At 39.6% G+C, this 16032-nt stretch overlaps 1 long non-coding RNA gene across 4 annotated transcripts in view; it reads left to right on the forward strand.

Moving 5' to 3' along the window:
- The window catches only part of LOC129045795 (uncharacterized), a 338247-nt gene that overhangs the window by 257324 nt on the left and 64891 nt on the right, over positions 1 to 16032 (forward strand). The gene's annotated exons all lie outside the window — the stretch shown is intronic.

Consider the following 16032-nt stretch of genomic DNA (forward strand, 5'->3'; position numbering starts at 1 on the left):
TCTCTTGTTCTTCTGACCACTGTCTTAGTGTAGGTCCACCTGGCAGTGTCCATAAGCCCCTAGACTCTCTTTACTTTTCTCATTCTTTTTTCTTCTCAGACTTGATCATTTCAAATGACTTGTCTTCAAAGTTGCTTATTCTTTCCTCTGTCTTTTCAAGTCTTCTGTTGAAACTTTCTATTGAATTTTTCAATTCTGTTATGTGTTTCAGCTGTAGAATTTCTGTTTGGCTCTTTTCAATAATTTCTCTTTGTTGATATTCTCATTTTGTTCCTTTATAATTTTCCTGATGTTGTTCATCTGTCATGTTTTCCTTTAGCTCACTGGGCATTTTTTTTTTTTTTAAGATTTTATTTATTTGCGAGAGAGAGAATGAGAGACAGAGAGCATGAGAGGGAGGAGGGTCAGAGGGAGAAGCAGACTCCCTGCTGAGCAGGGAGCCCGATGCGGGACTCGATCCCGGGACTCCAGGATCATGACCTGAGCCGAAGGCAGTCGCTTAACCAACTGAGCCACCCAGGCGCCCGCTCACTGGGCATTTTTAAGACATTTATTTTAAAGTTTTTGTGGAGTAAGTCTGAGGCCTATGATAATTCTCAGTTTCTTTTCTTTTGAGTTGGCCATGTTTCCCTGTTTCTTTGTATGCCTTGTGATCTTTTGTTGAAAATTGAAAATTGGGCATTTGAAAAGAAGAGCCCCTAGATTTTTGTGGATTGGGTCTGTGCAGGGGTAAATCTTCATTAATTAGTTTAGTGTGAAGCTTCAAGATCCTCTCAAGCCTTTTCTGAAGATGTGTCATCCCTAGTCCTGTGTGTATGTGCTTTCCCCCCAATCTCCCTGTATACATGTTTGCTTTTAGATGTCTTAATTTCCTATGAGTCTCACCCCTGCTCTTCTTCTCAAGGACTTAGATTTCTGTTGTATTCCTCTGCCCATAATCTCTTGAAACAGGGGGCCACAGGTCTATAGCCTTCCTGCAGCTCTCATGTGTCACAGTGCCCACCACTGCTTCTGGAGGCTTCCAAACTGATATCCCAAACTATGCCACCATCCCATCTGTGTCCTAGAAAGGTGAGACAGAAATTAGTCCCCCAGACATCCCCCAGACAAGCCAGAATATCACAAGCAAGTTCCACTTGTTTCTTTCTGTTCCAAGGGAGGAACCAGCAAATGGGCATTTTCCAACCTCAGCACACTGGGGAGGAAATGGAGCAAGCATTGGCAGAAACACCCTGAAATTTCATACCCCTTTGAGTGTGACTTTCTTTGTTTAGTCATTCACTTGTTTGCTACAACTTTTTAACTGATTTCTAGAATTCTCACAAAGCTACTTTTGTCTGTAAGTTGTTGTATTTTTGGTGTTTCTGTGGGAGAGTAGGTGTAGACTTTACTAGTCTGCCATCTGGCTGAAGTCACTCTTCTGTAGAAGTCTTCTGATGTAAGTAACCTTATATCTTTTTGGAAATATGTCATAAAAAATTTGAGCAAAATGAATCCACATTATTTAAGAGAGAAAAAATTATAGAATATTAATATATTTGTGCTTCAGAGAATTGAGTAGAAGAGACTAAGATTTTTTTTGAGACATTAGTGCTCAGATTAAGTGCAAAGAAGTTAATGGAGCAGTGAATGGCAGTGGTTTAAATAGCTATAGACCTGGGGGACCAGAAGTTTAAAAAGGACCTCCAAACAACCTTTAGTTGAACAGAAAATAATAAGATAATATTTAGTGACTGAGTTCTAACATATGGAGATTAAAATACTTAATTGGTGCTTAAGAGTTTTTATTTTGCAAAATAGGTTTTTCATCAGTTAGGAGTATGTTCATTTGCAAGACAAAGATTATTGTCCATCTATGGTTTAATATATTTAGTTACTTTTTCTCATATAGGAAATCTAGAGGTAGAAAGATTCAGGCGGTGGTTCAGCAGCTCAGTAATGCCAGAATGTGTATGGGCATTCTCCTGGCCTTACCCTCATGGTTGCAAATTGGTTCCATCTGCCCCATATTCAAAGCAGAAAGAAGAGGAAAGTTGGTTCCAATTATCAGACTCTTTATCAGGAAAGCACTGGGAGACTTCAAGTTACAACTCACTGGCCATAATATGGTCACATGGCCTTCTTCGTTACAGAGGAGACCGAGAAATTGAGTTTTACATTTTTCAGCCTGTGTGTAGAAGGTGGCAAGAGAGAAGCAGGGTGGGAATGGCTGTTGAGTAAGCAGATCCAGCAGTGTTTCCCCAGGAGTATTCAATGAGGAAAATTCTACTTGGTTCTCAGATAAGTAAGCAAGAAATTCTATGCCTTTGTTTCATCATAGACTTCCATAGTCTCCAGAGTAGTATTCTGATAGAGTGGTGCATGCACAAAGTGTATTTCTCAGTTTCTGTTTTAAGATACGATTTTGTATTTTGGAACAAAATTGCTTTTTTTCCCCTGTTAACCATTTTAATATTTGTCCTTTTTATTAACTTATTCAGACAACATTTATTAGGCATCATCTATGTGATAGTAATTATAGTAGATATTGATAATTCAGAGATGAGTAAGATCCTTAGCCTCAAGCAGTTCATAGTCCAGAAGTTTAAACACTTTGTGGTAAACAATTATATATGTACAATTATAATTTAGTTATTAAAAAAAATTGATGTGCATATATGGTGATATGTACATCCAGCTCTGAGGATGTACATATTCTTAGTCTGCAATCTTTTGAGTTTACAGGTTTTGCTAGGAGATTCAGGGAAATCAGTTTAGAGATGACTTGCTGTTCATTAAGCAAATGCCACTGTAATGATACTACATTTCTTTAACCTTTATATTGTCCCTGAAGTCATTGAAGCCTATAAGTCTTTTACATGAGGCTAGTTTACCCAACCTGATAATACAGTGGTTTGAATTTAGGTACCAGTGTTATCCTTGAAAACTAAGAACGTCATTGACATTTAACTTTATGTCTAAAAAGAACTGGTGAGTGACTATGTATGGTTCACTTGATGTACCTGGGTCCTGAATAAGAATAAGAATATGAATCAGAGTTGTACCTGGCAGCCTGAGGCATTCCATTTTCGGGCCACTGAGATCTGCTGTTCCCAAGGAGACAACATGGAATGATTCCCCTTCACTTCTGCTTCAGGAGCTCACAACTGCTTGGAATCATGAGAAACTAATTCCTCTTCTTGGCTAGGGATCTTCTCCCCTTTTCCTCATTGGATTACATGAGACCAGGACATGGTATGAAAGCTTGCTTTTCTTTACCTCTACTTTGTGATTCCATGTGTAGACATGGAATCTACAATCTACAAACTCGGGCGCCTGGGTGGCTCAGTTGGTTAAGCGACTGCCTTCAGCTCAGGTCATGATCCTGGAGTCCCAGAATCGAGTCCCGCATCGGGCTCCCTGCTCAGCAGGGGGTCTGCTTCTCCCTCTGCCCTCTTCCCTCTCATGCTCTCTGTCTCTCATTCTCTCTCTCAAATAAATAAATAAATAAATAAATAAATAAATAAATAAATAAATAAGAAATCTACAAACTCCAGTCTATAGGCCAAATACTGTAGCTGTAAAATCTGTGAGCTAAGAATGGATTTTACATTTTTAATTGGTTGAAAAATCAAAAGGAGGACTTTTTTGTGACATGTGAAAATTACATGAAATTCAAAATTTGTGTCCACAAATACGCTTTTATTGAAACACAACGATGTTCATTTGTTTACACACTCTCTGTGGCTCCTTTTGAGTTACAATGCCCGAGTTAGATAGTTGCCACAAAGACTGGATCATCTACAAAGCCTAAAGTATTTACCGTCTGGCCCTTTACAGAAAAATTTTTGCCAACCTCAGATTTAGACGAAAAATGTCCACCTCTGGATATAGAAAAGAAATCCATAATCATATTAATATATTGCACTAACCAGATTGGGATTGTCAATCACCTGCCAATATACTGAGGCGTAGGGGCATTGGACCATGGCACAGCAGTGGTGCTCAGGCATTTTTAGCAGCAGAACTGTTTTTTTCAAGTAATTTTTATTAGTTTATTTGTTGAATGTGAATATATATACATAATATATATAATATATATTATATACATATAAATAAATATATATTACATATATATACAAAAGTAATATGTATACACATATTCTGGATTGGTCTCTGGATTCATCTCTAAAGTCCCTCCAGTGGTCTCTAAAGTTCTGTGGCTCTAGGTTTGCCTGAAGTCTCAGCATCTATGCTTTTAGTTAGAAGGACTCTGTCATTGCTAGGAGGAGCTCTACATGACCAGGGGTTTCACTGTTCCCACCTTTAGTAAATGGTGCTGATAATCTCTACAAACCAAAAATCTACATGTCAACTGTGACAACCTTTCCTCTCCTTTATCACCACATTCAATTTACCACTGAGCTCCATCAGTTCTAGCTCCTAAATATCTTGCCTGAGTATCCTTGTTTCACTTTCTACCACCACCTCCCTACCCAACGTTACTAGCACTTGGACTCCAGGAAGAGCCATCCAGTGATGTCATTATTCACTCTTGCTCCCCTGAAATTACTCTCCATAAAGCAGAGTAGGCTTTTAAAAACATAGATCCGGTGAGAGATACCTTAGTTTTGAACCCTTTAGTGTCTTCCCATGGATTGCCTCCTCAGGCCCATCTCTTACCTCTGTCTACCTAGAACCCAACCATACTGGTCTCCTTTCAGTTCCTTTACTGAGTAGTGGTCTGTCAACCTCAGAGCCTCCACACCTGCTATTCCTTACCCTCTTACTCCCTCTGCCCAACTATTCCTTTTTATTCTTTAGTTCTTGGTTTTTGTTTACAAAATGAAATGCTGAGTATTTATCATATTCCAGATACTATGTTAATTGCTCAGAATACAAATAATGAAAAGACATAATCCTGTCCAACAGACCTTATAATCTAAGAAGGGATACTGGCATTAAACAAATAATCCTCAAATAATTACTATTGTGATAAATGATAAGCTGAAATGCAGGAAGATTTCAGGGAGTAAAATGGGGGTATTGATTTCATCTTGGAAACACAGGGAAAATATTGTGGGAAGAATATTTAAGCTGACCCTCATAGGATGAACAATTATTCTTTAAGTAAGAGAGATAAGAAAATTCTAAGCTAAGGAAAAAAGCATGTACGAAGGTCCTGAGGCTAAAAGAATTGAAAGGGATCTAGTTCCAGAACATGAAGAGGAAGAGAGACATTGACTTAGAATAAGCTGAAAATAAAAGGATGGCTCAGATCATGTAGAGTCTTGTGGGCCCTGTTAAGCATTTTGGCCTTGAGGAATTTAGGTTTAAGTAGTTTTTCCTCCAGAAAGCCTTCCTTCATTCCCCAGACTGGGTGAGGCAACCAGCCTCCACTCCCTGCTCTGACATCATACACATATTGTTCCATAGTCTCTCTTCTTTGCTGACCTTCTTTATTGCCTTGTCTGTTTTCCCTGCTAGCCCAAGAGTTCCATGAGGGTAAGAACTTTGTCTTCTTCATCGCTGTTCCTCTGTGCCTAGCACAGTGCTTGGAATACAGTAAGAGTTCAATATATGTATGTTAAATAAATGAATGCCCCTCCTTTTCTGCCACTAGCTAATCATGGGCTCTTCTAGTGCTTCCCAGAAGTGTGGAGGTCACCAGATATTCTTACAATTGCCCTATTTATGGGTCATTCTCCTTGATCATTGGGATAGCCTCTCCCCTGCTCTCCTGACTTCTATTCTCTTGCTTCTCCACACCATCCTTCTCACTGCTGCCTCAAATACTATCCTAAAGTAAAATTTGGATCATGTCTCCAAAAAAATGTTTTTTTACCCTCACATATCCTCCATCACTTCTCAGTGCCCATGGAATAAACTTTAAGCTCCTTTGTTGCTCCTAGATCGTCCATGAATTGGCCCTGACCTATCTTCCTAGTCTTATCTTTCAGTTCATGTATTCTGACCTCCAATCATAGCCGACTTCCCCAGCATGTCAGATGCTCAGACATGCCCCACTCTGATTGTGGCACCTCTCTTTCTTCCCTGCCTGTCAATGTTCGGCTCATCCTTTGCTATCCAGAAGAATCCCAGCATTCTGTTCTTTTTACTCTGTTTTCCATAGCCCAGTGGTTCCCAAAGTATGGTCCCTGACCAGCAGCAAACTTGTTCGATAGGAAAATTATCAGGTCTTACAATAGACTTACTGAAAACCTGGAATGCTGGGGTGGTGGGGGAGGGGGGACAATCTGTGGTTGAACAAACCTTCTAGGTGATTGTCATGCACATTAATGTTTGCCCAGCACAGTGCTGTACTTCTAGTGTAGGATTTTAGAGTGCATTAAGTTCTGGCTAATTATTTACTTGTCAGTATCCCTTATTAGAATATAAGTAGCCTGAAGGCCAGATCATACCTATTTTATCTCCACCACAGTGGAGGAAATAAAATGGCAATGAAATACAGGGTAGTTACGGATAGTTGATGCTGCTCCTTTTATTCCTAACGCAATTTACAGTTTCCTCTGCAAATAAATTTATTTGGAAAGGAAGATAAATTATATTGTTATGTTGTACATGATATAACATTACACTAGACTATATTTCATTACACACACATACATATATATGTATGTCTATCTATCTATATCTCTCTATATCATTATAGTAATTTATTCACCTGCAACATTCTTAATGATGAATCCTGGACTTGAGTATTAGGAACCTGACTAGAAGAAAGTTTTCTAAGGGGAGACTGATTTGTCTTGCCTAGTTAGGATGTAGGATTTTTAGCCCTGCTTCTCAGACTTTAACATAAATATGAATCACCTCGGATCTTTTTAAACTGAAGTTTCCTGATTCAGTTCGTCTGTGGAGAGGCCCACGAGTCTGCCTTTCTCACAGGCTCCCAGGTGATGCTGCTGGTCTAAGTGGGCCCCAGAGGAAATTTTACAAACAACCTACCTTCTTGCAAACTAGCTACGTAGCTTTTTCTCGCACAGGGAGATTTGGCATGAGTACAACTTCTTTGAGTTATTTTTATTCATGTATGAGTCAAAGGCCCTAGCCAATGGTTCTCAACCCTGGCTACACTTTTGAATCACCTGGAGGTGCTTTTAAAAAATACCAGTGCCCAGGATCTACTCTCTGAGAGTCGAATTTAATGAACCACAGCCTTACACAATGAAGTAAAACAGGTGCAGAAATTGCTGTTATGTTCTACACAGCAGATCTATGACAAGTCTGCCCTTGAGAAGTTTGTCATCTAAATGATAAGATGGTACAATGCATATTAACAAGGACTTAACATTAAAATTATTAAAAGGAAAAACAAAAGGCAAACTTTGTTCATGATATAAAATATGACAGACCACCTACTTTGTAGGATGGAAACCAAACAGTAGGCCTGCTAATATGTGTATTTCTCTGGAAATACTCCTAAGGAAATTGTTATTTGGAAGAATAGGAATCTTACCTACTTGCTTGGATGATGAGGTCAGACCGTCATTATTTGTATATATGGCACATGTGAAGATATGATAGCTGAAGTATATTGGATTATGTTCCAGTTCTTTATCTCATACCTTGTTATAGAATTATGAGACATCTATGCTCTTGTTGTGTTGACTTTGCTCCCACAAGATTAGGAACAGCATATTTTCTTGTCTCACTGATGTTGGGCTGGACCAATGGAATGTCACAATACAAAGACTTTAAATATTCTTGAGTGATTTTGCTTGGCTTCTTGTACTGCTGGCATTCCACAATAAGACCACACCGAGGGGGTCGCCTGGCTGGCTCAGTTTGTTAAAAGTCTGCCTTGGGCTCAGGTCAATGTCTCAGAGTCCTGGGATCGAGTCCCAGGTTGGGCTCCCTGCTCAGCGGGGAAGTCTGCTTCTCCCTCGGCCTCTGCCCCTCCAGCAAGGAGTCTGCTTCTCCCTCTGCTCTCTCTGTTGCTCCCTCCCTCAAATGAATAAATAAAATCTTAAAAAAAAAAAAGACCACACCTAGGATAGCAGAGGTTCTGACTCACCTCCAGAAGCCTGGGGTGCAGCTCAGACATTTTTAAATATTAAACACAGGTAATTCGCTGACTTCTCCATTTAAGGGACTAGAAAGTTAAACAGATAATGTAGATGCATTTTGTCCAATACATTTAAGTTCTCTTAATCAATGACACATCTGGAATATACTTTATTGGATGATTTCTGTGATGGAATCATCACTGATTGTAAAATAAGCACACAATGGTTAGTGTTTTATAAAGTCAGAGTATTCTGTTTGGATACTTCTTTATTTTGAAGATGTGGTATTATCTCTTTTTTGTTTAAATTGTTTCTTTTTTGAATGACATGATAGTTGGTTAGCTATGTTTTTTTTCTTAGTTGGAAATTGAAAGTTAGAAATCTTATCTATGTTCCTAATTTTGGTGGAGTGCAGGAGGAAGTACAGAAGTTTCATGGCATATGAATCCAAAAGCTAGGAAACCACCTTTATAATCCATTAATTTCACCCAATGTAGATAGATCAAATTTAGAAGAAGATGAATATTAGCTGAGGATTAAATGAACCTGTAGTCAAAGGTCCTTCCCAGTGGCTACAGGACAAGTAAAACATGCCCTACAAGAAACCCATACTAATTAGGTGTTATACCAGAGCGCCGTTATTTTGCCATCAGTTTTTGTTTTGCTTGTTTGTTTTGTGAACTTATCTTAAATTGGTGAGGCTTCTCTGCAGAAATCAAGGATGGATAAAATAGATTTTAGCTAAGCAAATGCAGTGCTTACAACAAACCATACCTAATCATATAAAAATGTCAAAATCACTCTTCCTAATAGTGTTATGAGGTGTTCTAAAACGATAAGCTGTTAATATCTCTTTCTGGGATTTCTGGCTGACTGTCAAAATAATGGTAATATCACCTGATATAGTTTCAATATTAAAAAAAGATTGGCAATATCTTTATAAATATGCAGTACTGCAGAACTGAGACAAATTGTACAGGTTGGCTATGAATAGACTCCCCTGATTATTCTTTGGAGGGGCATTAACTCCTTCAAATCCATGAGGCAGCTGTGACGGGGCAGAAACACAGGAACAGGCAAGATGTGGCCACCTGCGTGACCTTGGACAAATCATTTAATCTCTCTGAACCTCGGTTTGTTTATCTACAAAAGGAAGGATTTAGATTAGGTGTCTTTTAAGGACTGTGCCAGATATGAAATTCTATAATATTATTTATATTAATATAATTACATTTCCAAATGAAGAGAAAAAAATGAGGTTAGTCCGGCCAAGTTATTCCTCAACACTTTTTTAGTAAGGCAGTGTTTTTGCAAATGAGGAAACAGAGCCACAGAAGGGTTAATTAACTTGCCCCAAATCACACAAAAACTTTATACTTGGTCTTTTGAATCCAATTTAAAATATATGTAGATCTATTTTTCCAAAAGAGCAGCTTCAAAAAATTCCTATTATCTACATTTTACTTTAGCAGATATTAAAATTATTTTTACCCTTTTAAAGTGGATTGTTAAATCCAGGGACATTTTCCGATTTACAATTAAAAATAAACTATTTCTAAATACTAAGTGCCCTGACTTTAAGGAATCTTCACATTTTCCCTTTAAAAGATAAACAAAACCCAGGGCACCTGTGTGGCTCAGTCGGTTAAGTGGCTGCCTTCGGCTCAGGTCATGATCTCGGGATCCTGGGATCAAGTCCCACAAGAGCTCCCTGCTCAGCGGGGAGCCTGTTTATCCCTCTCCCTCTGCCCCTCCCCCTGCTTGTGCGGGCGCTCTCTCTCTCTCTCTGTCAAAAAATAAGTAAATAAATAAATAATAACTTTTTGAAAAAATAAAAGATAAACAAAAACCAATTCAAGAAGCTAAATTCTACTTGTTTCTTCCAATTATTTTATGTGCTTGTCTGTGTCTATGTGCCTGTGTGTGTATATATATGTATGTCACAGGGAGGAAGAGGCTATGTAATTTTATTTTCTCCCATCACTTCTTCCTCCTGTTCATTATAATATAAGAATTATCTGATTATCTATAAAATGTTGCCCAGATGAAACCCAGCTATCCTCAGTTTTCATAAGGAGATTGAAGCACAGAGGCGTTAATTGACTTTCTCAAGGTCACACAGAACTTTGCAGTCAAGGTTGGGATTAGAATCTAAATTTCTTGTCCCAGGTGCTTTTCTCCCATTAGGCTGTTTTTTTTACAGAGGGCTTAGATTACCACCTCCTTTGCAGGCAGGATTTGGAGGACGCTTGTGAAATGCTTCATTAAAAATCACAGCATCATGGGACATGGCTACAGGTGACATCCCCAGGTAACAGATGATGGGTTTTGAGCAGGAAATCAGGGGATTTAGAGCATAAATTCACAGGAATAAACTCAGGTGTGAGGACAGGCTAGACTTGTATTAACAGTCAAGCTAAGGCTTTCACGCTGGGATTCCATTCCCCCCCCCCCCCAGCTCATCACCCCACCTCCACCAAGCATTTGCTTTTAATCTGGTGCTGTCCCCGGGACTAATATTCAATAGCCTAAGATCTTGTCTTTTTTTTTTTTAAGATTTTATTTATTTATTTATTTGAGAGAGAGAGAGAGAAACAGCATGAGAGGGGAGAGGGTCAGAGGGAAAAGCAGGCTCCCCGCCCAGCCGGGAGCCTGATGTGGGACTCGATCCCAGGATTCCGGGACCATGACCTGAGCCGAAGTCAGTCGCTTAACCAACTGAGCCACCCAGGCGCCCTAGATCTTGTCTTTTCTGTTTGGATTTTTTTTTTTTTTTTTTTTTGCCTACTAAAGCAGATTTCAGTGTATTTTATAAGAACTCCATTGATGGTACTGCATAAATAGTATTCAAACAAGTGTCCTCAACCCTAATTGGAATATTGTTTTATTACGCCGCACATTTCCTAAATCTCACCCTAATTAAACGTATATTGTCCTTCATTATTACCCACAAACAACTAGCCGTACTCGATTTATGGCTGTGTACGGTGGTGCTTGATGACTGTATCAGCATTTCAACTTCCAATGCGTTTCAGAGGTTTGGAGTTTATCAGGAAAATTAATTGCAGCTGAAAACCTGGCACGGTCTGTGCTTATACTGACCGGCCTGGGGCGCTCCTGCTCCCGGCTTCCTTTTCTGGAACAGCTGCCAGGGGAGTGGAGTGAGGAGTGGAAGAGGAGAGTGGATGGCGGGAGAGCAGGGTGCCACTCTTCTAGATCTTCCCACCAATCGCTGGAGTCTGTCTGGAGGGGAAATGAAAACTCTTCCCTGCTTAATGAACACAGTAAGTGGACACGGAAGCCTGAGTTCCAGCTCTCCATTAGCAAGCCAGCCAGCCAGGTGTTGGCCGTCGTCAACACTGGCAGCTTTTTCCCTTTGTTTATATACGCAAAGATTTCAGGGTTTTGTGGGTTTGTTTTGTTTTTGGTTTTGTTTTTTAGTTGATCTCAGCTATGGGGTTTCAAGATATGGATGTGTTTGTTGGCTTAGAAGCAGATATATGACCCCTGAAGGCAACTGGACTTTTCCCTGACAGCTTGTCACTCAACTTTTCCAAAGACAGGGTGGGGAACAATAAAAGACAGCTACTCTGGCTAGTGGCCTTGCAACCCACGTATTCAGCATTCTGCTTTGTGACTTTAATTGTACTCTGCCTAGCAGCATGAAAGAGCAGTTCTCCAAGGGAAAAAACAGGAGAATTTACTTTTTTTTTTTTTAACTAATGTAGCAGGAAGGTCCCGGTAATAAACTAGGAACTTTTAGTTTATCATGAGCGCTGAAAAGCAAAAACTCCCTGTTGAATTCAAAGGGCCTGTTGAATGCAAAGAACAGCAACCAGCCAACACCAGGTTAAGTAAATGGATTGTAAGAACTGGAAGTATAGCTGAATATTATGAGAGGTCGGAATTAATAAGCTGGGAAGTCTTCAGGAACCAAGATTGCCATTCTTTGTCATCTCTCTTGCCCATGCTTAGCTTCTCTTTCTTTCCAGAATATTTCATTTCTACTTCTTTTGAGACATCTGCTTTACCCTCTGCTTTTTACTGTGATCTGGTTCTCTGTGTGTGCTCATCCACACAGTTCCCAAACTCCCAGCCTTGCAGGTCTACATGACTCTCCAGTTCTAGTGACTACCACTACTTACTACAGTTCTGCTATCTCAGTTTAAATTAAGAGACAGGCTTTAATTGACTCCGCTTGGGTCAGCTGTCCAGCCCATGCCTCATCAGTTTTGATGGGTGTGATGGCACCATGACCACTAAATACATTACTTACTTTTGCAGAGTCTATGGAAGCAGCATTGCCAAGAAAGAGGGCATTGACTGGGAACCTAGTGACCCATCTTAATTGTGATAGAGTAGGATCGATATTATACACACACACACCCCGGAAATGGCTTAATGGTAAGCAAGTGGTATCATATGGGAAAAACAGCTCATGGAAAATAGTTTAATTCATTGGCTTCTACGCATTAGAGGGCAGACATACCCTTGGAGTGCCTATTAAAAATGCAGATGCCGCAGCTCCCTCCAGAGATGATTGTGTGGGGGTAGCAAGCAGGAATCAATACTTTTTTTTTTTAAGTTTTTTAAAGATTTTATTTATTTATTCATGAGAGACAGAGAGAGAGAGAGAGAGGCAGAGGGAGAAGCAGGCTCCCAAGGAGCAGGGAGCCCAATGCGGGACTCGATCCCAGGACCCTGAGATCATGACCTGAGCCAAAGGCAGATGCTTAACCATCTGAGCCACCCAGGCGCCCAGGAATCAATACTTTTTGATAAGCACTTCAGGTGAGTCCAATGAGAGTGGTCCACATACCTCATTTTGAGAAGCCCTGGTTTCTCAGCTGATTCTTAACAGAAGCCCTGGCTTCTCAGCGGATTCTTAACACATATTCAGGTGTAACTAGTGATTAGTGGTGAAGAATGTACAAAGACCCCTGACTTCCCCATAGTGACTGGACCAGGTTAGGGAGTGAGACTGAATTGTGTCCTGCATCTGAGCTCTGACTGTGATTTAGTGAGGGGGGTGTATAAACAGTTTGGGAGCCTATTCAGAGAAACTCCAAGGGCCTTCATTTTACGAGGTGTAGTTCCTGTCTGAAAAATAAAAGGTAATAAAATAAAAAAATAAATATAAAATATAATATAAATATATTATATAATATATATATATTATAAATATATTTATATTTTATATATATAATATATATATAAATATAATATAAATATAATATATATAATATATATATAATATATAAATATATTTATTTATATTATATATATTATATTATATTATATATATTATATTAAATATATATTAAATTATATATATATTTATATATAAATATATAAATATATATAAATATATAAAATATAATATAAATATAAATATAAATATATATAATATATAATATATAAATATATTATAATATAAATATTATAAATATTATAAATATAAATATAAATATATAAAAAAAATATAAAAAAATAAAAATAAAAATAAAATTATGAAATAACATGGTCGTATTAATAATGCCATAGCAGTCAGCAACACAGTGAAAGATGCCAGCTTGGATGACATTAGCTTGCCTGGGAGGATTGATGCTAAACCGTCAGGAGTGACCTAGAAGAACTTCTAGTGCCATTACTCCTACCCCACAGGAGTATCACCAGAGAGGATAATTTAATTTCTTTCATCCTCATTTCCAGGGTTTCATACCTGCCTGAAAACCCTCATTTAAAAGTGCACAGATTTGGGGCGCTTGGGTGGCTCAGTCGTTAAGCGTCTGCCTTCGGCTCAGGTCATGATCCTAGGGTCCTGGGATCAAGCCCCGCATCGGGCTCCCTGCTCCGCAGGAAGCCTGCTTCTCCCTCTCCCACTCCCCCTGCTTGTGTTCCTTCTCACTGTGTCTCTCTCTGTCAAATAAATAAATAAAATCTTTAAAAAAAATAAAAAAATAAAAAAAAAATAAAAGTGCACAGATTTAAAATGTTTCACACCTCCGCCAAGTTAAAAATGTACTGTACTGTTGCAGACTTGCTGTTTTGTGTGTATTTGAGAACGGTTTCAGGTTAGCTGGTGAGCCAAATATCTACCTTCCAACACCCAGGGCTCAGCCTGTTTTACTAGATGGGGGCGGGGGGGAAGCAGTGGAGGAAGAACAAAATTAAAAAGAAATTAAGATATGAGCTTTATACAGCCAAGAACATCATCTTCTTTCCACACAAAGCACAGAGGGTGGTTTTTCCAGGCGCACACCAGCGCGTGGCACCTGTGTTCATTTAACTGATTACACATTCAACAAAATTTGTGTGATGTGCAATCATTTGAATCACTCATTATATATTAAAATAAACGGACACAAATACAACTCGTTCTCTGCTGCTTTTGAGAAACTAAGTAAATTAAAGAACGAAACGAAGGTGATGCTAGGCTGAAGATTTGACATACAATAGAGGCAGAAAATTCAGAATTCATGGTTTTTGACTGTGATCCGATAACTTTCAGCGCTGGCGTGCGATTAGAAAAGCAAGAAGAGGAAGAACAGTGTCTGTTCCTTGTCTTGGACCACCACCCCTACGGCCCCCAGACCACTTCTCACTGGGCTTGGGACCCTAGCTCAGAGGACCACATAGCAAAAGGGAAACAGCAGGGAAAAACCGTTTGAAAAAAAAAAAAAAAAAAGCAAGTGAAAGAACGTAGGCCTCTAGCGAAGTACAGGTGTTTTGCCCGGCTTCCCCCATTATAATTGTTCGTCTCTTCCTTTTTATGGCTAATATGATTTTTTTTTAAAGATTTTATTTATTTATTTGACAGAGACACACAGAGAGGGGAAACACAAGCAGGGGGAGTGGGAGGGGAAGAAGGAGGCCTCCCACTGAGCAGGGAGCCCGAGGTGGGGCTCGATCCCAGGACCCTGGGACCATGACCTGAGCCGAAGGCAGTTGCTTAACGACTGAGCCACCCAGGCGCCCCTGGCTAATATGATTTTTACACCTAACTTGAATGGGGCTTCTGACATTATCAATCCACTGAAACTGTGTTTTCAAGGTTTATCACTTTGACAAAACCAAATTTCCTTTCTTACCTTTCTTTTTTTTTTTTTTTTAAAGATTTTATTTATTTTTTAGAGAGCGAGCAAGAGAGAGCATGAGAGGGGAGAGGGTCAGAGGGAGAAGCAGGCTCCCCGCTGAGCCGGGAGCCCGATGTGGGACTCGATCCCAGGACCCTGGGATCATGACCTGAGCCGAAGGCAGACGCTCAACTGACTGAGCCACCCAGGCATCCCCTTTCTTACCTTTCTTGACCTGTCGGCATTTGAAATGGATGACCCCCTGCCTCCTACCTGAAACATCTTCTCTTGCCTTCCCTAATAACACACAGTTGTAGTTTTCCCTTCTCATGATAGTTCCTTAGCCTTCTCCACCAACCCCTCCTCCTTCCCCTCCTTCATATTAAAATCTGAAACTTAAACGTGTTGAAAACAGAACTCTTGGGGCACCTGGGTTGCTCAGTCAGTTAAGTGGCTGCCTTCAGCTCAGGTCATGATCCTGGGCTCCTGGGATGGAGCCTCATGTCCGGCTCCCTGCTCAGCGGAGAGCCTGCTTCTCCCTCTCCCTCTGCCTGCCACTCTGCCTACTTGTGCTCTCTCTCTCTCTGTCAAATAAATAAAATCTTTAAAAAAAAAAAAAAAAAAGGAACTCTTAATTTTACACCTACCTCTCCTCAACAATATCATCTCTATCCACCTAGTTGCTCAGGCAAAAAATGAGTTTTTCTTAACTCCTGTCTTTCCCTCTCTTCATCACACGTTCAATTCATTAGCAAGTCCACTCAAGAAGACACCCAAATGTTTCCCAACCCATTGGGCTCCATTATCCTTCACCCTGATGACTATTATAGCTAACTGGTTTCTCTCCTTCTAGTAGTAGTGTTCTTTCCCTCCAATTTTATCCGTCTTTACTGATATCACCCTTGTCAATCACTATCATATTTTTCCTGGCTACTGTAATTACCTTT

The sequence above is a fragment of the Mirounga angustirostris genome, unplaced genomic scaffold (genome assembly GCF_029215605.1).
Source record: "Mirounga angustirostris isolate CCGP_5_RB_7025 unplaced genomic scaffold, mMirAng1.0.hap1 SCAF_5, whole genome shotgun sequence".
In the NCBI taxonomy this organism is placed as follows: domain Eukaryota; kingdom Metazoa; phylum Chordata; class Mammalia; order Carnivora; family Phocidae; genus Mirounga; species Mirounga angustirostris.